The following is a 24,174-nucleotide window of genomic DNA, read 5'->3' as shown; positions in this document are numbered from 1 at the left end:
AGCCCTGTGATCCTGTAAGATCTGATACTAGCCATGGCAATATAGTGGAGACTGTTTGTCATCTTGATCTTTCCCATTTTAAAACATTTAAAACATCACCAATTGACTGCTGCAGATAGAAGATTCTGCGGGTGTCTGTGAGGGCTAAGTTTACTTTGCTGTCATGAAAGGATTGCTCCTTGTTCCCAGTAGTAGTCAGAATTATGGTCTCTCATAGATGTCTACATCCTAATCATCAGAACCTGTGAAGGAGTTACCTTACATAGCAGAAGGGATTTTGCAGATGTGATTTAGGTTAGGATTCTGAGAGGTAGATGTAGCTCAGTGCAACCCAGTTCAGAATTTTGATCTCTACAACTCAAAATTTGTATTGTTTTAGGTCTGATACAAATTGACTATCTTTTTGGATTAAGAAGGCAGAAACTGGAGCTGGATTTGGTAGTGCACATCTATAATCCCAACACTTGGGACTGGTAGAGGCAGGAGGGTTCTGAGTTCAAGGCCAGCTGGGCCTTGTCTAAAAAAAAGAAACCAGAAAAAAGAAAAGTCTTTAAGGTAGATTCCTCATGACTTAATACTAATGGCTTTATAATGAGAGAAGAAGGGACCCAACTCTTGCAAGTGATTGATGCCTTGTGCCAACTTGACACTCTATGAGTAGGAAGACACTAGATATGGTTCCCTGACCTTGGACTAGAACTGTGAGACCAAATGAAAGTCTTTTCTTTATAATTTATCCAGCCTTTAGTATTGGGTTATTAGGTATAGACCATGGACTAAGGTCATTAAGCTTATGGTAATTTATAATAACAATAACAAGAAACTAAGGCATTCTCTCAATGACAGAATGAGGCTCTTTTGGTAGCAAGGATTCACAGTGAACCTCAAATCATGATATATTTGCTGTAAAGTATCCTGTGAACTCAGAAAACCACCCTAGAATTGGGACCTGGGGTAACTCTGGCCCAGATGGCTTTAGGTACCTCAGAGAGAGACCTAGGAGATGTTAGGCTAATCTGACTCCTCTTGGTATATGTTTTCCTCAGCCACCTGACTCATTCTTACCTCTTTTCTGTCATTTTGTTCTTTATTCCTAATCTTTGTTTAATGGCAATTCCTTCATCCTTATAACCTTATCCTAAAACTGGTGCATTATGGTCTGTCTCTACTCAGGAATATTCAGCTTCAGACTTTTCTGTTTTCTCCTCTATTCTTGTTAGTCTTAGTTCATGTTCCTGAGAGAGAACACTGGGAGTTTAGTTTGGGGATATAGTTTCTGAGGAATAAGACCTCAATCTAGAGTTAAAGTGTAATTAGCAGCAAGTTCTGTTTAGCACTAGGGTTCTGAACTCTTGACGTCAATTCCCCTTAGACCTTTGTCAGAATCTGTTGTGGGCAGAACTTGGAACTATGCTAACTAGGTCTAATGGCATGACTGAGCCAATTGTGCCAACTGGTCTCTGTAGGGCAGATCTGATCCTTGGGTGTCATTTCTCTGTATGAGCCTGAATTGTGTTACTAATTCTGACTGCTACGGCTACAAACAAGATCAAATTCTCCACAAAGCATCCTTCCAAATAATTAAAGATGTATTGTGTACTTTGGGCAGTGATTAGGAAACTTTACCAGCAGGAAACTCCTTACCCCTGCCCATTGCCCACCTCTCTTTAATGTGAATCTTACACTACAGCCCCAAATGTAGAATAGATAAAAGCACACGTGTGCTTTTAAAAAGGACACTTTTTAGGCCACACAAGGGTCCTGTTAGTCTCCCTACTCTTTTTGTTTATTTTGTTCCCTAGTTTTTGGCAGTTCTTTGGGCATCCCTATGAAATTGCTGATGGCATTTGAAAGGTTAAATATCTAGATTCTTCTGTGAATCCTCAGTACAGTGATAAGTTTCCAGAACCCCCACCAATCCAGCAGCCCTTTCCCAGGTAGAATGCATGCATACAGTTAGCATGCATACAGTAACTACAAGGGATGGTTCCAAACAGCCCAGACCTTCTTTCATTTGGGCTTCTGTAGGCACCAGAGTTGTCTTCCAGTAATAGGTCTACTTACTCTGCCATCTGCACTTTATTATTCATTAGCACCTTCCACAAACCTATACCGGGTCCCACTGATGAAGCTCACTGTTAAGCCTCCATGGAGGTAGAGGGAAGAAGCACCTGATCCTCCCTGGGGTTTGAGGAGTATCTCCACCCCCTGAGCCAGTGTCACTAGTCTCTTATCCAGTCTTGCTTCTAGCTCCCAACTATGTGATCTACTTCTATGCATTCCCATCTCATTTCTTTCCTACTCATTAAATATCATGAAATTGGACCCAAATATTTCCAGGCTCACTTCTTGTCCATCCCAGAGTCCAGTTGTAGATCTTCCATAGCTTCTAATCTGGTGTCCCCAATTGGGGATTAGAATGCATTTTACTCATATAAACACATTTTCCTTAGTGGTTAGATGTAGTTTGTTAGGAGCTCAACCTGACAGTAGCATTTCTCAAGGGAATTTTCATGATCCTTAGGATTAAGACCTATTGTTCTAGAATTCAGAGGATCTGGACTCTTTATCCATAGACTCAGACTGTCTTTGCTTGGAAGCTCTTCTTTCATGTTGGGATCTAAGCCTGGCCAGTAATTCTGGCTACACCGCTGACTTTATACCCTGGACTAGTATTTGCTTTTATTCTGGCCCCAATCCCTACCCATCTCCATTGTGATGTTGACAATTTCAAACATTGGCTCATGTGTTGTGTATATAAAGTTCCCTGCCAATGGTTTCTCTTTCTATGGTTTTGGTTACCCAAGTCAACTTTAGTCTGAAAATATGTAATGTTTCAAGGGAAAAAACAATTCATACATTTCAGAATTTATTGATTCTGTGTGATGAACTGTCACACTGTCCAGCTCCATCTGTCTGGGGATATGGACCATACCTTTCTCCAGCTCTGGGTGTCTGTGAGTCACTTGGTAGCCATCTTGGTTATAAGATTATAATAAGATTTGCTGTTGCAGTACCACTGTTCAAGTTGACTTTATTTTACTTAATAGGTCCAAACTGCATAGTGATGCAAAAGAGGCCTGGGACCTCTTTCCCAGCTCTCTCTCAGCTCTTTCTCAGCTCTTTCCCAGCTCTCTCTCTTTCCCAGCTCTCTTTCCCAGGCCTTTCCCAGCCACGTGGAGTGCCAACCTGGCCTGTTCCCAGCAGGTCTACTGAATAAACCTACCCCTTACCTGAATACCACGTGCGTGGTGCTGTTCTTACTCACCTACCTCTTTTTAAAAAACTAACATAAATGGTGCCGTGACTCGGATAAAGGGCTTAACGTCAGGATAGCTGGGATTCCTCTCTTTTTTTTCCCTCTTTTTTTCTTTTTTTGTTTGTTCTTCCCTTTTTACTCTGAGGAATACCCAAGTTCTGACAGTCTTTTGCGATCCAGTCTGTCTGCTGCGGACACAGTGCATCCGATACCATTGCTGGCCTTCACATCCACATCCACACCACTTCTCTACTCTGGTGAGTGAAACTACTCTCTACGGCTCTCTGTCACTCAGTCTCTGTCCAGATGTGGCACCATGCCAGAGAGTTCCTATGGCCTTTAGCTGAAAGGCCGGTCACCTCTGAAGCCAAGGACGCTTGGTTTTGGGGGTTTGGCCATTGCTCTCTAGAGAGCTCTGGGGGAAGTCGGGACGCCACTTCTGCCTGGTCAGCTCTCCTTCACTCACCAGACTGACTCTCCTACAATTTTATTGGGGTGCTACGAGTCATGCCTGAGCTGTGAAACCCCTTTGAAATGCCTCTTGCACTCCCTGGAATGCCAGAGCGCCTAATTTTTATGCCATTCTCAGATGTAGACAGTTTTTGCCATTGTAATGGTTAAATGGTCAGAAGTCTGTTTACTTTCAGGCTCTCTTTGCTCTCTCTCTGCCATTCATGTCCAACTTTCTCTATTTCTTCCTTTCTCTTTTCTACATTTTGGCTTGTGCCCTGAAGAGTGCGACGCAGGCTGGGTCCCAGGGACCCCCCTCTAGTTTCCCTCTCAAAGGCTAGCCAATGTAGGCTTGATCTGTTTGTTCAGGGTTTCTTTACATTTTTTTCAGAAATTCGCCATCTTGAGTTTACCATCTTGGCCACATGGTAGGTTAAGGGTTTGGCCCCATCTGATACTTAACCTTCCACCAAGCTTACCACTCCATCCATCTATTCTAAGGTGCCTTGCTAACAAGTTGCTCTTTTCACAGGCCCTGGTAAGTGAGGCCTAACTGTAAGGTCCGCTCCTGGATGGCGAGCAGACTCCACCCTCCTCGCAGCAAAGTCTCCACCCAGTACCTGCATTACCTAGGAAACTGGGACACCTGGAAGAGGTCACATCTGCATCCGCTGAGGTCACATCTGAATTTGATGTGGCCACACCTTCCCCACCCATACCCTACATAAGGGCTAGCCCAGGCCCAGACTCCCTCTTTTTTCTCTCTCTGTTCGTTTCTAGCTCTTGCTGCTCTTTTCTTGCTCTCTTGCTCTCTCTCTTTCCCAGCCACGTGGAGTGCCAACCTTGCCTGGTCCCAGCAGGTCTACCCCTTACCTGAATACCACGTGAGTGCTACTGTTCTTACCCCTCTCTCTGCTCTTTTCTCTCTCTTTCCTCTCTTCCCAGCTCTCTCTCTTTCACTCTTTTCTCTCTCTTTCCTCTCTTCCCAGCTCTCTCTCTTTCCCAGGTGTCCCAGTTGCCTAGGTAATGCAGGTACTGGGTGGAGACTGCTGCGAGGAGGGTGGAGTCTGCTCGCCATCCAGGTGCAGACCTTACACTAACCATCTGATGTGCTTTGTTAGCAAAGATGTCTACACATTGTTGTCAAAAATTTTAGGTTTTGAGTTTTGCCTTTTTTGTTTTGTGTGGTGTATTCTACTACTGACTACGTGGTTCTAAAATACTGGGCCTATCTGTGCTAAATTTCTCATCACATCTAACAAGTTTTGTCATTGCAGAATATTTGTTGGTCAATTCTTGATAAGGACCAGGTAAGCTCTATTCCATTTGATCTCCTTGTTGCTTTAATTGGAAATAATAAAGGGCTTTTGTGGCAAAGATTGCAGTTCAAAGCCAGCCTGGGCTGAAAATCCCTAAGACTCCATCTCCCAACGAACCTGCAAAGAGCCAGGCTGGAAGCATGGCTCAAGACTCTTATCTCTTAACCAGCAAACACTGCAAGTGGTACTATAACTCAAAGTGGTTCAGTGCTAGCCTTGAGCAGAAGTGCTCAGGGACAGTGCCCAGGCCTTGAGTTCAATCCTCCTTGAATACCAACTGGGACAAGCCATCCCAGCAACAAGCACTTAGACTCAGCCAGTCTGGGGAACAAGGGACCATGGAGAGGAGTAAGAGGAGATGATGTCACATCAGCTACTCTGCGCCTGCCCTTTCAAAATTAACCAGAGCTGGGAGGTCAGTAGAAGTAAGAAGCCTGCCCATCCAATGTCTATACCTGTCTACCTATTAACAACAGGAATTTATATTCTTGCCTTTGTCACCTGACTTCTCTACCTAGTCGCCAGATGTCAGAAGTAGCTAGGGACATTTCTACCAACATTTTCAGCCCCAAGTCCTTCCTCTTGCCATTTATTTGCTCTCTAGTTTTTTTTTTTCCAGCCCCTCAATGCCTCATGAGATTTCTCCAGACTTCATCTAAGGACTCACACCACCAAGGGACAGCTGGTGCTTGCTGCCTTCTCTGGGAGGGGACCAAATTCTAGCCATTTACCCCTATTGTAGAAGCCCCTTATCAGCAGGAAGTAGCCAGAGAGAATCTGTGCCCTATTTCATGATTATTAAAAGACTGGAATGTAAGGTCAGCTCCTGGGTGGCAAGAAGACTCCACCCTCCTTGCAGCAAAGTCTCCACCCAGTACCTGCGTTACCTAGGCAACTGGCAAACCTGGAAGAGGTCACATCTGCATCTCTGAGATCACATCTGAATTTGACGTGGCCACACCTTTCTCCACCCATACCCTAGATAAGGCCTAGCCCAGGCCCAGACGCTCTTTCCCAGCTTTTTCCCACCTCTTTCCCAGCTTTCTCAGCTCTTTCCCAGCTCTCTCTCTTTCCCAGCTCTCTTTCCTAGGCCTTTTCCAGCCGCGTGGAGTGCCAACCTGGTCTGGTCCCAGCAGTTCTACTGAATAAACCTACCCCTTACCTGGGGAAAAAAATAAAGGCCTGGGAAATAAAGCATGGAAAGATAGATTAACTCTAGAGCTATGGGCCATGCTGCAGGGTATATGGAGAAATAAAGTGTAGATATAGTAGATAGATGTCTGCAGTTTCAGGCATCCATGGGGGAAGGGTGTGTTCAAATGCTACAGACTTCTGAGAAAACTTGGAACACAAGTCCTTTGGAAGTCAGAGACTTTCTACTAACTTGTCCATTAATTTTTGTTTATTGCTTCCTTTTCTCTCTTTCTTTTTCTCTTTCTCTTGTTCCTTCCTTCCTTCCTTCCTTCCTTCTTTCATCATGGGGCTTGAACTCAGGGCTTAGGCACTGACCTGGAGCTTTTTGCTCAGAGCTAGCACTTTACCACTTGTGCCATAGCTCCAACTTCCAGTTTTTGTTTTTGTTTTTTAGCTCTTGATTGGAGAGAAGAGCTTCATGGACTTTTCTGCCTGAGCTTATTTTGAACCATGATTCTCAAATCATCAGATCCTTAGATCTCAGCCTCCTGAGTAGCCAGGATTACAAGTATGAGCCCCTGGCACCCAGCTTATTGCTTTCTTTTTAAGTTGCAATATATTTCCATTCTGGCTAGTGGTTTACTGTTTGTTGACAGCAAACAAAGGTGAAAAAAAATGTTTAAAGCTGAAAATACATGTTGATTTTTTTCCCTTTGTGCATGAACTACTGGTGCCTGGCATTGGTTTGCTTTTTTTTTTTTGTCTGTCATGGGGCTTGAACTCAGGGCCTGAGTACTGTCCCTGAGCTCTTTTGCTCAAGACTAGCACTCTACCCTTTTGAGCCACAGCACCACTTCTGGTTAATTGGACATAAGAGTCTTATGGACTTCCCTGCTCAGGCTGGCTTTGAAGCGCAATCCTCAGTTCTCAGCCTCCCAGGTAGCTAGGATTACAGGCGTGAGACAAAAGCGCTTTTGAAAAACAGAATTAGTTGCTTCCTTTTTCTGTGTACTCTGTCTATAATTCCACTTCTTGCTAGGATGATCTCTTTTGTCTAATATTATTAACTCAGATTTCCCACAATGAAATAGTTACTTGCTGGGTTTATTTTGAACATATATGCAAAAGGCTCTTAACTGCTATTGTTAATGACATAAGATCAGATTTCCACTGCCTTGCTTCCCCCTGCCTTTCTTCTTTGGAAATTATATTTATTCCTCTGGGACCCTGGGATTTCTAAATGTTACCTCAGAGATTCAAAGATTTCTGGTTACTAAGTATCCTCATCTGACTGCAAATGTGGATGTCTACAAACTGTCTTACTTTTACATTTTTTATGTTTTGAGAGCCTAGTCTTAAATTTCTGACTTCCCTAAATTGTAGTCAATTGAGAACTTTAGCTTTCTTTCTCTTAACAATCTCCTTTCAATCTTAAAACCATTCCTTTGTGCATGCCCTTTTACTGAGGGTGAATTTAAGGGTTTTTGAGATGAAGTAAAAGGAAGATTCTATTCCCCTCTTGAGCTCTCACAGCATTCTTTGTTCTTATGTCTGCCTCTTAAGGTTTTTTTTTTTTTTTTATTCTTATCCTTCTTGAAGGTTATAATGACCTTCGGATAACTGCAGCAAGTCATATATTTCACTACCATTGTTCTCATCATTTAAAAAGTATGGACTGCAGCTAGATACACTATTACATTATATTTGTCATTGTTTTATAAAAATAAACAATAAAAAATCCAAACTCAATCAAGATGGTCTCACTGTGATTGCCTATAGTCAGATATAACACATATTTCTTCTTTAAAGGAATTCAATAGTGTTTGATGAGACAGTCTTTTCTGTAGAGACCTGGGCCACTCTCCCCTGGCTGTGTAAATCTCTCCTTCTGTCTGTGGCCATCTTTGTTTTGTGGTCTTTTAATGGTTTCCTTTTTCTTTTCAATTAGTCTTTCTTGCAGTCCTAACCTGAGAATGAACATAACTGAACTTTGACTTTGAATTGATATGAGCACAGTGTCTTGGGTTTGGATCTTCCACCTTGGTCACCTTCCTCTCCCCAGAGATAAGTGGACTAGCTCCACTAAATGACCAGCTGGGCCCAGGCTGTCCCCTTGTTCTCTTGTCTCAAAATTGTCACTTCACAGAAGGGGAGAAAGATATGACTATAGTATGGCAGATACAGTGTTATTGAAGAAGGGGAATTTACTGTCTACTTGTTCTACAGAGTTGAGAATCAAATGAATTAGCACAGTGGCCAATATAAGCAGCTTTATGGAATGAGATATGGTGTTGTGATACTGTATCTATTATTAGAGCATTATGCATGTTTGCTACTGTGCAGCTCTTTGCACAGATTTTCTTCTTGCTTTCTATTTTACCAGCCTGAAATTCAAATTTATCTTGGAAGATTGTGTACAATATCAGAAAGAACAAAATGGAGAATTGAGAAACTTGGATACTAATCTGACTTAATGAACTGTAATACGAAAAAACTAAAGTCCCTAAAGTGACAGTCAATCTCAGAGCTGATCCTTGAGGCTCATGTCTACTGTGTATATGGTTTCTCCCCATTCACTGTGTCACTATCATCTTTGCCTATTCATTTTTCAGGAATCACAGAAACTGTACCTGGGATGCACAAAGTTTAAAAAAGATCCTGCCTCATCTTGTCAAGGTCTTTTTCATCAGAATGAAGTTACACTTTCCCAAAGGAAATAAATGCACTCTGTATTCCCTTCCCTATGGCCCTGTTGGATTTATACTACTCTGTCTGACCCAAATTGACACTTGAGATACTAGACAGTCCAGACATGAAACACATCTGACTTTGCTGCAAGGAACAGCAAAGGATCAGAAAACTGAGGTTCAATGGGATTAAACAATTCCCTGTGTAATAAATCAGGGAGTCTGGAAGGAAGGGCAATCTGATGATAGTCAACCAAGTGACATGCTATCATTAAGGGTTCATGTTGTTTCCTCATTTCTGACATATCAACTCTGCTACTTAACTCTTTTCATGATTTCACATGGGTTGCAATAGTTCCAGGCATCTTATCTTCATATCAGCCAATGTCCTGGAGCAAGAATGGAGACTCTCAACCTTATATAAAAGCAGAGGTTGTTCCTAGGGATAACTCCGTGCTCCGAGAACACAATAGAATCAAATGTAATTTCCTAGATTTACCAAGCCTGGCTTAGTGACAGAGATTTACTTTGTGGGGATGAGATGGAGTCAGCCATCATAGAAGTTTTACATAGCCCTGAACAATCATAAAGAATATTGGGAAAACAAAAGTTAGAAGGATGGTAACTGACTGGCTTCTTCACATGCTTTCTTGTAAAAAACATTTTTACACTCAAGAGTTAAGATGATCTAGGTGAAGTACCAGTACACACCTGTAATCCCAGAACTCAGAAGGCTGAGGCTGAGGCAGTAGAGTATTGAGTTCAGGGACAACTTGGGCTACATATAGACTTGATTTCAGAAACTAACTACAATTTAAAAGTGAAGTACTTTTTCAATATGTAAATTTTCATTCTCCCTTATAAGTAAATTGACTATTTAGCTGTTAGGAAGAAATGATCATACTTACTATTAAGTATTGACACATGCATTCATGATCAGCAACAGAATAAATGACTTTTAACCTTTTAGAAATTCACTTGGCAGCCAGGTGTAGTGGTAAATACCTATAATCCCAGTTAATCAGAAGGAAGATCATGAGTTCCAGGACAGACTGGGCTATATAGTGTGACCCTGTCTCAATAAATACATAATCAGGTAGACTTGATTACAGACCTGCTTTTCTTATGTTCTTGTGATAAATTTGGAACTTTTTGAATTTGTGTAAGGGACTGTGCATCTGACATACAGAATTACCTGTGAAGTTAAGAAAATACTTATGGAATAGAAATTGCATAATGAGCACTTGAAAAGTGATACACACACACACACACACACACACACACACACACACACACACACACACACACACACACACACACACACTGTCTAAAACCTAGGAAGTAAAGGTTATCTCTTTATAGAGTTATAAAGCCATTATAATTAATATTAAAATTTTGAACCCATAAAGTAACTTATTTACACAAAATAATAAATGGCAAATCAGGATTAAAATTACTCCCATGTTACAAACAAATCCTCTACAAGGAAAAAGAGAAGCTGATGTGGCAACATACTAATAGAACTATGCCATCCTTCATTGATATGGATACGTTATCCTCACGTTCTCTCATCTAGTATTTCATTTCTAGTGGAAATACTTTAAAATGTAAACTTGCAAAAAACCAGCCAAGCCGGGCGCCGGTGGCTCATACTTGTAATCCTAGCTACTCAGGAAGCTGAGATCTGGCGATCACCGTTCAAAGCCAGCCCACACAGGATAAGTCTGTGAGATTCTTATCTCCAATAAACCACTCAGAAAACTGGAAGTGGCACTGTGGCTCAAGTGGTAGAGCACTAGCCTTGAGCTGAAGCGCTGAGGGACAGTGCCCAGGCCCAGAGTTCAAGCCCCACCACTGACAAAACAAACAAACAAAAAACAAGCCAAAGGTGGTTTTCAATATTTCCTTCCTCCTTTTTCTTTTCTATGAAGCCCTGTGAGAAACATTTTTCAACCTCTTTTTGATGGTCATATCTAGATTTATACAAGACTGAGTTTTCTTGCCAACTGTTTTGCATCCATTGATACATTTTCACATCTTTCTATGCACTTTCTCCTGCCATTTTTTGCTTCCTAATTTCTTTATGCATACTTTCTTGTGTTGGTGAATTTTGCCCCTCTCCCACAGTTACAGTTCTCTGTCAATATTCCCTGCAGATCTCTCTTTGGTTCTCTGTATCTACTTTGTCCCTTAAATTGCCTTGCATTGATTGTACTTTTCACAGTGTTCATGTCTTTTCCTCCACAATTGCCCATCAATCTTATCTATCTTGAAGGCTTAGGATTTTCTGTACAGTAATTATTGGCTTACCTCCACCCCTTCTCATTCTGTTTGAAAAATTACTTATCTACATACCCCCCGTAGTAGGAATACTGAGATATGCTTAAACTGATGAGAACACTGAGAAGCAAGGTCAGAATGCAGGTAGGAATCAAGCAATGTCAAAGAAGCCTTAAGATCATGCCCTAGAAAGTCTGATTGGAACACTGGCACAGTTATAACAGTCATTGTCATTTTTATAAATGCACTTAAGAGCCAGGGATGAGTGAGAATGTTGGAAGGGGTGACACTGATCAAGATATATTGTACACATAAACTGCTTTGTTGAATGGAAACTCATTTGCACAACCACTTAAGGATAATAAAAATATTAATGAAAAAGAGCCAAGCACCAGTGACTCATCTACTCAGCAGGCTGAGATCTGAGGATCAAGGTTCAAAGCCAGTCAAGGAAGGAAAGTCCATGAGACTATTATACTATTATTTCCAATTAAGCACAAACAATTTCTGAAGTAGAGCTGTAGCTCAAGTGGTAGAGTGGTAACCTTTACTAAATGCTCAGGGACAGTACTCAGGCCCTCAGTTCAAGCTCCATGACTAGCACAAAACAAATGCACTTAAGCCTTCCTTGCTCAATGTGTACTTGGTATACTTGGGTGAGAATCAGAAGTAGGGACCAGGGTATCCAATTGCTGCACTCTTTCTGTCATGGATGGAGTGTTAGTTTTCTATTACTATAATCAAAAACCTGAGAAAATTCATAGGAAAAATAGTATAATCATTAACAGTTTTGAAGGTTCTAGTCCACAATGCATTGGCCCATTGTTTTGGGCCTATGCTTAGGCAGCCCATATGGTAAGAGCATGTGGCAGAGCAAAACCACTCATTTTATGGCCAGAAGGAAAATGAAAAAGAGGAAAGGGCTGGATCCCACAGTCCCCTTATGGGCCCATCTCCAATGACTTAACATCCTCTCACCAGGCCCCTGTCTCAAAGGTTCCACTATCTCCCACTAGTATGATCCTGGGGACCAAACCTTTAACACCTGAGCCTTTTGGGGGACACCTCAACCAGCATAGCAGGAATGAAGAAGTGTCTTAGACTTCCACCATGCAAGATGGTACTTCCAAGATACATACAAAGGGGTTGAGGCCACCATTAGAAGGAGAAAAGTAAAGTTCAGATCCTGATAGAGAATAAAGACAAACCAATGTCCACTGTCCATTTTTAAGATAAGGAGTTTCATAAGTCAAAAACTATTATTCTACTGTAGGTATCTCCTTTCAAATACATTTCATCCATGTAGCACTTCTTGTCTTCGCATCAGCAGTTCCGTAGCTCTTCATTGTAACTTGAGGTAAGAGGATATCTTTCACCTTCCCATTTATGTGGGACAAAAACAGCTTTTCTGTAACGGCCTCCACCATTGCTGATTGCCAAGCACATCTGTCTCCTTGTCTGTTCCCAAGCCCACCCCAATATATACTTTACCCAATTTCCCATTTAACAAAACGTTGCTTGAGGGCAAAAACCTCAGTTGTATCCTTAGTACCTACAACATCAAGCACCTAGCACCCTAAATACATCCAATACACTTGATCTTAGTCAAAAGACCAAGAAATGACCCAATGTGTCCCATAAATGCTAGCCAAGTGAAGAAAGAAAAGCATGTGATTTCTTTTTCTGTTTTGTTTGTTGTTTTTTGGTCAGTTGTGGGGCTTGAACTCTAGGTTTGGGCGCTGTCCTTGCGCTCTTCAGCTTAAGGCAAGCTCTCTACCGCTTGAACCACAGCACCACTTCTGGTTTTCTAGTAGTTTATTGAAGATAAGAGTCTCATGGACTTTCCTGTCGGGGTTGGCTTTGAACCACGATCCTCAGATCTCAGCCTCCTGAGTAGCTAGGATTACAAGCATGAGCCACCGGCATCTGGCTGCGATTTCTTTTTTTTTTTTTAATATATATTTTTATTGTAAAGATACTGTACAGAGGGGTTACAGTTACATGAGTAAGGTAATGAGTATATTTCCTATTGAGCATTGTTACCTCCTCTTTTGTTTTTCCCCTACCACCCCTTCCCTCCCCACCTCCCCAACTTCCCCCTCCCCCAGCAAGTTGTAAAGTTCGATTTCAACATAGTGTCTTATGCATCTCATTGTTACTATGGGTCAACCTGTATCCTTGTTTTAGCATTTTATCTCCCTTCCCCTCCCCAAATTAGAAAAATGTATATGCAAGAGGCAGGGCACCAGAATCAAATACAGTGAAAACAGGGGTTTATATCATGGGGAAAGAACATACAAAAGAAAAAAAATCACATAGTACATTTTAGATACATTAAAAACAATAGCAAAAAAGAAAAAAGGTTGTGTCCCTATCTTGGGGTTCATTTCACTTAATATCATCTTACATGGTTATATATACATAGCTTTTGACCTTTTCTGCTTGTCTTAGATATATACTAGTTATTGCAAATAAGGGAAACCATGGGACCTATGTTTCTTTAGGCCTGGCTTACTTCACTTAATATAATTTTTTCCAAGTCTTTCCATTTCCTAACAAATGTGGCAATGTCATTCTTTCTGATGGAGGCATAGAATTCCATTGTGTATATATATCACATTTTTCTTGATCCATTCATCTACTGACGGGCATCTGGGTTGGTTCCATATCTTAGCGATGGTAAATAATGCTGCAATAAATATAGTTGTGCTGGTAGCTTTAGTATGTTATTGTTTGTGATCATTTGGGTAAATGCCCAAAAGTGGGATTGCTGGGTCATAGGGGAGCTCTATGTAGAGTCTTTTGGGTACCCTCCATACTGCTTTCTAAAGTGGTTGAACAAGTTTACATTCCCACCAACAATGCAGTAGGGTTCCCTTTTGGCCACACCCCCTCCAGATTTCCTGATTATAGCCATTCTAACTGAGGTGAGGTGGAATCTCAATGTTGTTTTGATTCGCATTTCTTTTATGGCTAGAGAAGTTGAGCATTTCTTCATATGTCTATTAGCCATTCTTATTTCATCTTCAGAGAAGTTCTTTAAGTCTTTAGCCCACTTGTTTATTGGGACAGTTGTTTCTTTGAGGATTTATTGTTGGAGGATTTAATTTTTTGAGTTCCAGGTATATTTTAGATTTGAAATCCTTGTCTGTTGTAAGGCTAGTGAAGATCTCCTCCCAATCTGTTGGCTTTCTATTGCTCTTGCTAGTTATAAACTAGTCCTTTGCCATCCAGAAGCTCTGCAGTTTCATGCAATCTCATTTGTCCAACCTTTCTTTCATTTGTTGTTTCTGGGTCTTTATTAAGAAAATTTCAGCCTGTGCCAAGGAGCCCTACAGTTTCTCCTATTCCTTCCTGTAATGTTTTTAGGCTGTCTGCTTTGACTCCGAGGTCTTTGATCCATTTGGAGTTGACTCTGGTGCAGGGTAATAGATAAGGATCTAGCTTTAGTTTTCTACAGTTGTTTAACCAATTTTGCCAGCACCATTTACTGAAGAGGCAGTCTTTCTTTCATTCTATTTTATAGCTCCCTTACTGAAGATTAGGTGGCTATAGGTCTGTGGGTTCCTTTCTGGGTCTTCAGTTCTATTTCATTGGTCCAGGTCTGTTCTTGTGCCAGTACCAAACTGTTTTGATTAATATGGCTTTGTAGTAGAGTTTGAAATTTGGTAATGTTCCTTCTGCTAAGGAATATTTTTGCTATTTGGGGTCTTTTATTGTTCCATATGATTTTTGGGGTTGCTTCTTCTATTTCATTGAAGAATAAGGTTGGAATATTGCTAGGTAGCATTGAATTTGTAGATAGCCTTTGGAAGTATTGCCATTTTCACGATGTTAATCCTTCCAATCCAGGAGCAAGGGAGGTTTTTCCACTTCCTAAATTCTGCTTTAATTTCTTTTTGAGAGCATGTGATTTATTTCTGTATTTTTTTCTTTGGTGTACATATGTCTTGTGTTTTCTGGAACAATGAGTAGTGGAATCTTTTTGAAAAAAAGAATACCCATTGGCTGCCTAAATAGATACTGTAATTCTTTCTTTATAATACCATCTTAAATCATAGATCATTCATTGTCAAGCCATATCCCAATTTTGATTCAGAAAAAGGCAATTCTTGTAATTATTATTAGAGATATCATTCACCTCTTGAAATGCTATAAAAGTCACCTGAATGCAATTTTTCTCATAAATGAAATATTCCTGGTGTTGAATATGTGTTAGGTAACTTTTCTATTCTTGAGCACCAATGTGAAGGGGCAGAGATGGTGGTTAATGCTGAGGCTGGGTCTCCAAGGTCTGAGTAAGGCCTTTATGCTGCCAGGAAGCTCCTTGATGGTGGCTCTTTTATGAAGGTGCGATCAATTTTAGTCAAAAGCTTGGTCGAAAAACACCCTTCTTGTGTATTCTGGCTTGAGGGATGTGTGCTATGTCTAGTTCTCAGCCAAATAACTTTCCACCCAGTGGATCATTTTTATATTAAAAAGTTTTATGGTGATGCCTTTTACTATTATAAGATGAAATTCATAAGAAACAGAACCATTCTAGACACAATTTTGGGGGAGTGGTATTGGATTTGGACTCAGGATCTAATGCTTTCCAGGTAGATGCTCTACCACTTGAGCCATACCTCCAGCCCTTTGTGCTTTGCTAATTTTTTAATAGGGTCTCTGATCAGGTCCAGACCAGTCTAGACCACAGTCGTATCATGCTTCCTGCATATCTGGGATCCAGGCATATGCTACCATATCCCACATTTTATTGGTTTAGATGTTGTTTTTTTTTTCATGACAGTACCAGGACTTGTAACTCTGTAACCCTCACTGGGCTTTCTAGCTAATGGCTGGCATGATCTACTACTCGAACCACTCCTCCAGTTAACTGAAGATGGAATCTTGTAGACTCTTCTACCTGGATGGGCTTTGTTCCACAGTCTTCTGAATCTCATTCAGCCTTCTGAGTAGGGAGGATTACCAATATGAGTTACTCTGCCTAGCTCGCACACACAAGATTTTTCAAAATAATGAAAAATTCCTCTTGTTTCCATTACTTGGAGTTAGTTTCAATAAACATAATTTCATATGATCATATGCATAAAGCTACTAAGACTTCTACTCTTAATGTTTCTTCATCTTCTTTTCCTGACTTAACTTCCCCCCCATTTAAATCAGTGAGATAATCTGGTTTTCAAAATTGCTTTAAGAAAATAAAACATTCAGCACCAAGCTCCAGGTTTGCATGTGAGGTACCTAGCAATGCATTGGCCAAAAGAAGTCTCACATTAAGTCATTATCTCTGAATCTAGCATTTTTCTCTCTCTCCATCCACAACACTCACATCCAGCACACTTCACTTCCCATCATAGATCTGCTCTCTAAAAGTAACAGATTCTCTGAATCTTACTCCTGTCGTTCTTTGCAGGTCTCAATATAAACTCTTGAGTATAAACAAAATAGATTAAATGTGTGTTTCCATGGTAAATGATTCTCCCTATTCAGGAAAAGATACAGGTTTTGCTAGATGCAGATACCTGAACTTGAGTTTATTAGTCAGGGCTTACTAATAGACATTATTCTTGTTTATTACACTGGAAGCTCCTGACACAGTCATTTTGGTGTTTTGTTTGTTTGTTTGTTTGTTTTTGTGGAAGCTTCATTATATGGGCATGATTTTCCAAATCATTTCATTGGTGAATCTTCAGTCCCAGAGGTCACATGATTGGCTTCCCTGACAACCAGCCCCCACCCTGATACTATCTAAGGGCCCTAGATACAAGATATAAAAACCAGTCTTATCTGGAGAATCCAAGGATTTTAGAAGTTATTTGTCAGGAAGCTGAGACAAAGACAAAATAAGAATTTTACAATTTTATATACACACGTGCACTTACGGTAAGAAATTGGTCACATATACACTATTATAGAAGCAAGAAATCTCAAGGTCTGCAACTGTCAAATTGGAGATCCAAGACAGCTAATGGTGCATTTCTAGTTTAAGACTGAAGTCCTGAGAACTGAGGAGTGTAAATTCTAGTCTGAAGGCTAACAGACATAGGACCTAGAAAGAGGTGAGTTCCCAATTCAAATCTAAAGGCAGGAAACAAACAAAATACCAATGTCCCAGCTGAAGACAAACAGATAGGAGGAACTCCCTCTGGCTCACAGGAAGATCAGTATTCTTGTATTATTCAGACTTTCAACTGACTGAATGCCATCCAGCCACATTAGGAAGACCAATCTGCTTTCTCAGTCTACTGGCACAAATGCTAATCTTACCTAGAAACATTTTTACAGAGATCTGCAGAGGAGTATTTGAATAATTATCTAGGCACCCCATGGTCCTGTCTAGTTGACCCATAAAATAAACTGCCATAAAATAAACTACCATTAAATAAACTACAATGAGGCCTTCTTCAGTATTCCAGACTATAACAGCTGGGACCAGAGGAAGGAGCCATGGGAGAAAAGGCTTACTAAAGCTAATTGCCCCTTCTCATTAGCCTTCTTTACCTTAAAACTGCTTTTTCCCCATTCTGCCTGTCTATTCTTACTGTTTTAGCTTAGATGACTTACAATATTGCAGCCTCTATTCACTCACAGCATAATTTTATTGCAATCATGATATTTTTCCAGGAATGTATATCCTCTTTACCTTTTCATCTGCCAGATAATTTTGCTGCAAAATCAAGCTATCAATTTCTTGTTATATTTTTCCTAGGGATATGTGTCCTAATATAAAATGTATTACCCTGTTTCCAAAATACATTTCATACTCTTCAATCTCAGGAATCTAAAATTCTGGAATAGTTCTTTCAGGGAGCCCCAGGAGCAATTCTTGTTGTCACTGCAGTTTCCCCTAAAACCAAGAACTCTAAATTGGAAAAAAAGAAAATGAAAAAGAGAAAAAAGCTTCCTATGCTATAGAAACCTGAGACCTCATTGTTAGGATTCCAGAGAAAGGAGAGGCAAGTTTTTCTCACTTAAAAGCAAAACTGCTGAATAACTGCTTTCACCATTCAAAAACAGCAGTGGCTATCACTGTGACAAAGACAAGTATCATTAAAACATCTTCTTGTCACAAATTATAGTTGTCTTCCATTAGTGACTTGATTTGTGTATGTGTGTGTGGGGGGTGGTAAGTGGGTGGGTAGGGGTGCTGAGAATTGAACACAGGACCTTATACACATTAGCTCTACTACTGAGCTATACTCTCATAGCTCCTTTTAACTTAATTTTGAGATGGGGTCTTATTGTGTTTCTTAGGCTGGCATTGAACTCCTGGGTTCAAGTGATCTTCCTCTCTCAGCCTTTTGAGTAAGCCAGGATTATAGCAACATACCATCATAGTTGACTTCTTTGATTTTGTGTGTGTGTGTGTGTGTGTGTGTGTGAGTACTGGGGCTTCAACTCAAAGTCTTGTATTCTTACTCAATTTGCCTGTTTATGGCTGGTATTCTACCTCTTTACTCATGCCTCTAGTCTAATATTTTACTGGTTAATTGTAGACAAAGTGTCATGGACTTTTCTGCCTGGGTTGGGTTTGAAACAAGATCTTGCATGTCTCAAACTCCTGAGTAGTTAGGATAATAAAAGCATAAGCCACCAACACCCAACTGGTTGTTTTTTTTGTGTTTTTTTAAAAGACCCATTTTTGGTCATATATTTATTTAGGTTTATTACTACTTTACCTGGAATCATGAAAGGCAGGGAGACTTTGGCATGTTTTTTCCTGGTAGCTGAGACCATTACTCTATATGACTTCCCTAAAGCCACCCCATCAGTTATGAACAAAGCCAGGATGAACAGCTCTTGTCATCTCATTTTAAAGTCTAAAGATGAGTTAAGACTGAGAAGTACTCAAAAGTGCAGATTTCTTCTGTGAGCCTGAGAGGACAAATTGACATTACTTTTTGCTTATTTGTTTATTTATTTATTTGTGTCGGGATTGAATCCATTTTTTGAAACCTCCAAATAGGTTCTGGGTATAGTGAAGACCACATCACTGCCTTCTGAAATACAGACACTAGATAGAGGAGTGTTTGCCAGTGAGATGTGGGTACCTTTGTAGCTAAAGAAGCTCTTCAAAATTTCCCTGCACTTGAAGTATGAGTTCACTAAACTGAGACCTACTAATTGACTTTAGTCCTGGAGATGTTCTAGTTCTGATGGTGTCTACAGATAATTATTCAGTTAAACTTACCCATTGTTTTTCCTCATCCTTGGACAAGTGTCAAAGATGGTAGGATTCTTGTTTTGTAAGAGGAAAAGTTACAGTGTCCTGAGCTCTTGTCCTCTTGGTTTCCTCATGGAGGAATGTCTGCCCATGGTTATCTGAACACCTCAGGAGAGATGTTACTTCACATCTCAGAAGTTCTCTCTCATGTCCAACCTTAGTTTCTCTTAGAGACTCTTAATGAACTTCCTATGTGACCTATGTGCCTATGGGTGGACTTCCCTAACCATGGTAGGTATCTAAATGTTGAGTACCCAAAGCATACTAAACTCTGCAAATAACACAGTCTAACAGAAATAGGTAAAAACCACATTGGTAGAATTTAGCTGAATCTCATGAGTATCTGCTTTGCTTTTTGAACTTGGGATTAAAATTGTTTTCTTCTAATGTTTCCCCTTGCATGCTTCAAAGTCTTTTACTTTCAAAGAGCATGTAATTCATCTATTTTTCCAAAATAATGGGAAAAACTTTCCATGTAAGTAATAAAAAATACTTTCAGAAAATAAATAATTCTGGTACTGTTTCTAGGACAACCAGGGGAGTAAAATAAGATGATAAAACAGCAGCTGTGAAACTGGTGTAAAATATCATATGATTCTAGGAAGAGCTATTATCTTTAAAAATTGTAGGTTAAAGCAAGTGATATTTGGCATTGGAAAGCTTTACTGGTGCAGGCCATATTTAAATAGATAAACTGGAAAGTGTATGGTTGCTGGCTTGATGTTGACAGTTCAATATAAGAATAAAATGGAAGGTTTTAGAACAAAATGTAATGTCCTCCTTTTTCCAGGCATAATTCAGTGTTTTCTGTGGTAACTGGAATGGCAAGGCTTATACATAAGCTACTCTTTCTTTGGAAGTGGTACCATTAGGTAACACTTCTTGTTCAAACTAGTTCAAACTATGCATTATCTTTGTTGTTTTTCTAGATGTATCCAGTTGATCAGACAAGCTAAAGAAATGGCAAACTGAAAATAACTGTTATTTCTACCCTGCCTGTTCATAGCAGCTCTCCCAACTTCCCTGGGGGGAATTTCATGATTTTTCCAGTCATCCCTATAAATAGATAAAGTTCACTGGACACATTCAGAAAATAAGTCTAATGCAATGCACACTCACCCAATTCATCTCTCGTCCCAGTGGCTCATGGCTCATAGTCAGAAGTCTGGAATGGGGCAGAAGAGGGGTTGAGGCTTGGGGGAGAGGTTGTGGCTTGCTGCCCCATTTTCCCACCTGATCGTTTCTTCCTCTTTCCCCACAGCTTGCAAGGTAGCATAAAACTTCATTGACATTGCAGCCTGGGAAAGAGATAAGACAGGGCCACAAGGCTGATAAGGAAAGCTGTAGTGCAATTCTGGAACCAAATACTGATTTCAACTCATGGACAGCCCTTGGTCCTTGGAATCTGGGGGTCGAACCTCACTTGGGGTCAATTGGCCTCACTTGCAGGTGAACCAGCAAGAAAGATCCTTTTTGTAGGGCCCTTCTCTGCCTAACAGAGTTTAGAAAAGCAAGCTATCGCCACAGCAGCCGGATACCCTCCCAGGCACAGCCAAACAGCAGCCCCTACATTCTTCCAATTCCATGGCCAGGGGCAAACTCCTAGAATGGCTCTCATGAAGCTTTTCATATCAGTTACTTGTTCAAATGACTTAGAAAGAAAGCACCTTATATTGTACTGATAATTTTTCCATCCCTGAAATGTTTGGAAGATGCATATAACATTACACACACTTTAAAACATAAAGGCAAACCCAAGCATAGTAACATATGTGATCCCAGCATTCAGGAATTTAAGGTACTAGATCTCAAGTTTGAGACCAGCCTGACCTATATAGCAACACCCTGTCACAAAACAAAATGAAATGCAACACAGCAAGTGAACATAGCAGATGCATATTCTAAAAACCATAAATGGGGATGTGCCACAATATATAAATCATTAACATAACTTTTCTACTTATTAATATGTTTCAAAAATCACCAGATTTATATATATATATATATAATCTGCATAATCACTTTCCAAAGCAAGTGCAGTTTATTGTAAGTATAGACCACAATTTAACCAAGATTCTCCACTTATTCTTTTTGATCATTTCTATTCTTTTTATATAAAAATGCCACAATGAAAAAAATTAGTTTTAGAAAACAATAGCACTGTTGTAGGTAATGAAATTCAAGAATTCCAGTTTTTGTGCAAATTCACTAAACGGTAAGAAAGCCATTTGCCTCTTGTCAGTTATGGGCTATTACCCCATGAAAGCCAGAGAGGATTGATTTTTCCCTGCTCACAGCTATTTTTGACTAGGCTCACAGAATTTGAAAGTGACATCCAGACATTGTGAATTTTCTCCCATTTAAAAACTTAACACTAAATCTCTTTAAACAGTGTCAGAGCACATTAGATCAAGAATACAACCACTCGCTCCCTGATAGGAATGCTGCTAATGCCACCAGGTTGTAACAGGGAAACATAAATGACCAAGGACAGAGTGTGTGGCTGCACATTCAACTTTCTCCTTGTAGCATGCTAACAGAGCACCCTGATGTGTCAGGGTGCTTTAAACTGTGTTGTTTAATGCATTAGTCATATTGTCTCCAATATTCTGATGGCGCTGTCCAGTCCCACCTAGGCTGACAATTATACCAATACTGTATTCATACAGACACAGATGTTTCTACTGTGAGCCTCACCATTTCACTGAGAAGTGATTAGAGAATGTATTATCATTCCACATCATTGATCATGGCAGAATGAAAACTGAGTGGATACTCCATTACAATAGCAGGAAGAGGCTGAACCAGGACTGGAGCTTGGGTTTCTGGCCATTTGCCCAAAGTTCTTGGACACTCAGTGTACTCCCTACCTTCACTTAAAAAAAAATCTGGCTCAATCATCTATCAGGTTCAACAGACTCTTTCCTTTTATTTCTGTGTCTCATAAACAATATGCTGTCAGGTGTTTCCTTTTCTGCTTGCAAACTCAATCCCAAATTTGTTCTGTTCTCTCCATCTCCACCATATACACCTCTGGACAAGCTAACATCACATCTCACCTGGATGATGGCAACACCTGACTACCTGGCTACTACTTCTCATCCTCACATTCCCATGATATATTCTCTAGGAAGTAGCTAAGTGGTGCTCCTAAAACATACACCAAATTTTACTCCTTCACTATTCAGAGTGCCTTAGAGTCCAGACTCTTCCTCCTAACTACCAATACAACTAAGCGACGTTGATCTAGCCTTTCCCTGTCTCTGGCCTACTTCTCCTATCTCCCAACCACTCTTACCTGCTCAGTGTGTCACAGTGGTGGCTTGGCTTTCTATTACTAGATTCTACTTTGTTCATTCTTGTCCTAGAATCTCTCATAAGCTGATGCCCACTGTTGCTTCCCACCAGCTCATTTTGTCATCCAGATCTTGGATGTGAACACCCAGTAGGAAGGAACCTTTTGTCAGTCTCTTCCACATTGTCCTGTGTTATCTGGTCATAGCATCATATACTTTGTTTTCATGTCAGTCTGATTCACTCATCACCATCCCACTTTTACAGTATTTCTGTATCAGTTCACTAGGAGCCTGGCACTATTAACTAATCCTCATAGTGACCCTTATATATTCTCTCAAATGAGGTAATAGAGGCACAGAAATTCCCTCAAGGTAAGGCTTGAGACTCCTCACTCTTGGTCTTGATGTATTGTTCAATGCTGAGTGCCTACTGTGTAGAATAGTGCCAGTACCAAGTAGGAACTCAATAAATGCTTGCTGAAATACTGTGATTTTTTTAAATAAGTTTTTTATTGTGAAAATACTGTACAGAGGGGTTACAATCACATGAGCAAGGTAATGAGTACATTTCTTATCAAGCATTGATGCCTCCTCCTTTGTTTTTCCCCTACCATCCCTTCCCTCCCACCTCCACAACCACATTCGCCCCTCACCCCCACTCCCACACCCTCCCCCTAAATTGTAAAGTTTGTTTTTCAACATAGCGTTTTATACATTTCATTGTTGCAATGGGTCAACCTGTATCCCTATTTAAACAATTTGTTTTTTTCCCTTCCACTCCCCAAATTATAGCAACTTCAAATACAGTGAAAACAGGGGTTAAACCATGGGGGAGGGGCATACAAAACAACAACAAAAAATCACATGGTACCATATAAATACGTTAGAAAAACAATAGCAAGAAAGAAAAAAAACACTTGTGTCCTTACCTTGGGGTTCATTTCACCTAACATCAACTTATCTGACTTTTTCTGCTTGTCTCAGATATAGTTATTGCAAATAAGGGAAACCATGGGACCTATGTTTCTTAGGGCCTGACTTACTTCACTTAATATAATTTTTTCCAAGTCTTTCCATTTCCTAACAAATGGGGCAATGTCATTCTTTCTGATGGAGGCATAGAATTCCATTGTGTATATATACCACATTTTCTTGATCCATTCATTTACTGGGGGGCATCTGGGTTGTTCCATATCTTAGCTATAGTAAATAATGCTGCAATAAACATAGTTGTGCTGGTAGCTTTAGTATAGTATTGTTTGTGATCATTTGGGTAAATGCCGAAAAGTGGGATTGCTGGGTCATAAGGGAGCTCCCTGAGGAACCTCCATACTACTTTCTAAAGTGGTTGAACAAGTTTGCACTCCAACCAACAATGCAGTAAGGTTCCCTTCTGTCCACATCCCCTCCAGCATCTGTTGTTATTAGAGTTCTTTTTTTTTGTTGTTGATTTTTTCTTTTTTTTTTTATTGTGAGAATACCGTACAGAGGAGTTACAATTACATGGGCAAGATAATGAGTA

The 24,174-nt window shown here is 40.2% G+C and overlaps 1 long non-coding RNA gene across 1 annotated transcript in view; it reads right to left on the bottom strand.

The window, feature by feature from the left end:
- LOC138827868 (uncharacterized) overlaps positions 1-24,174 on the bottom strand; it is a 134,965-nt gene that overhangs the window by 69,413 nt on the left and 41,378 nt on the right. The window contains exon 2 of the long non-coding RNA XR_011372188.1: positions 20,476-20,654. This is a non-coding gene — a long non-coding RNA (uncharacterized lncRNA). The remainder of the gene's footprint in view (positions 1-20,475; positions 20,655-24,174) is intronic.

The sequence above is a fragment of the Dipodomys merriami genome, unplaced genomic scaffold, assembly GCF_024711535.1.
Source record: "Dipodomys merriami isolate MVZ:Mamm:240054 unplaced genomic scaffold, mDipMer1.0.p SCAF_16, whole genome shotgun sequence".
In the NCBI taxonomy this organism is placed as follows: Eukaryota; Metazoa; Chordata; class Mammalia; order Rodentia; family Heteromyidae; genus Dipodomys; species Dipodomys merriami.
The sequence above is the reverse complement of the archived record's forward strand: the minus strand, read 5'-3'. Positions and strand labels throughout refer to the sequence as shown.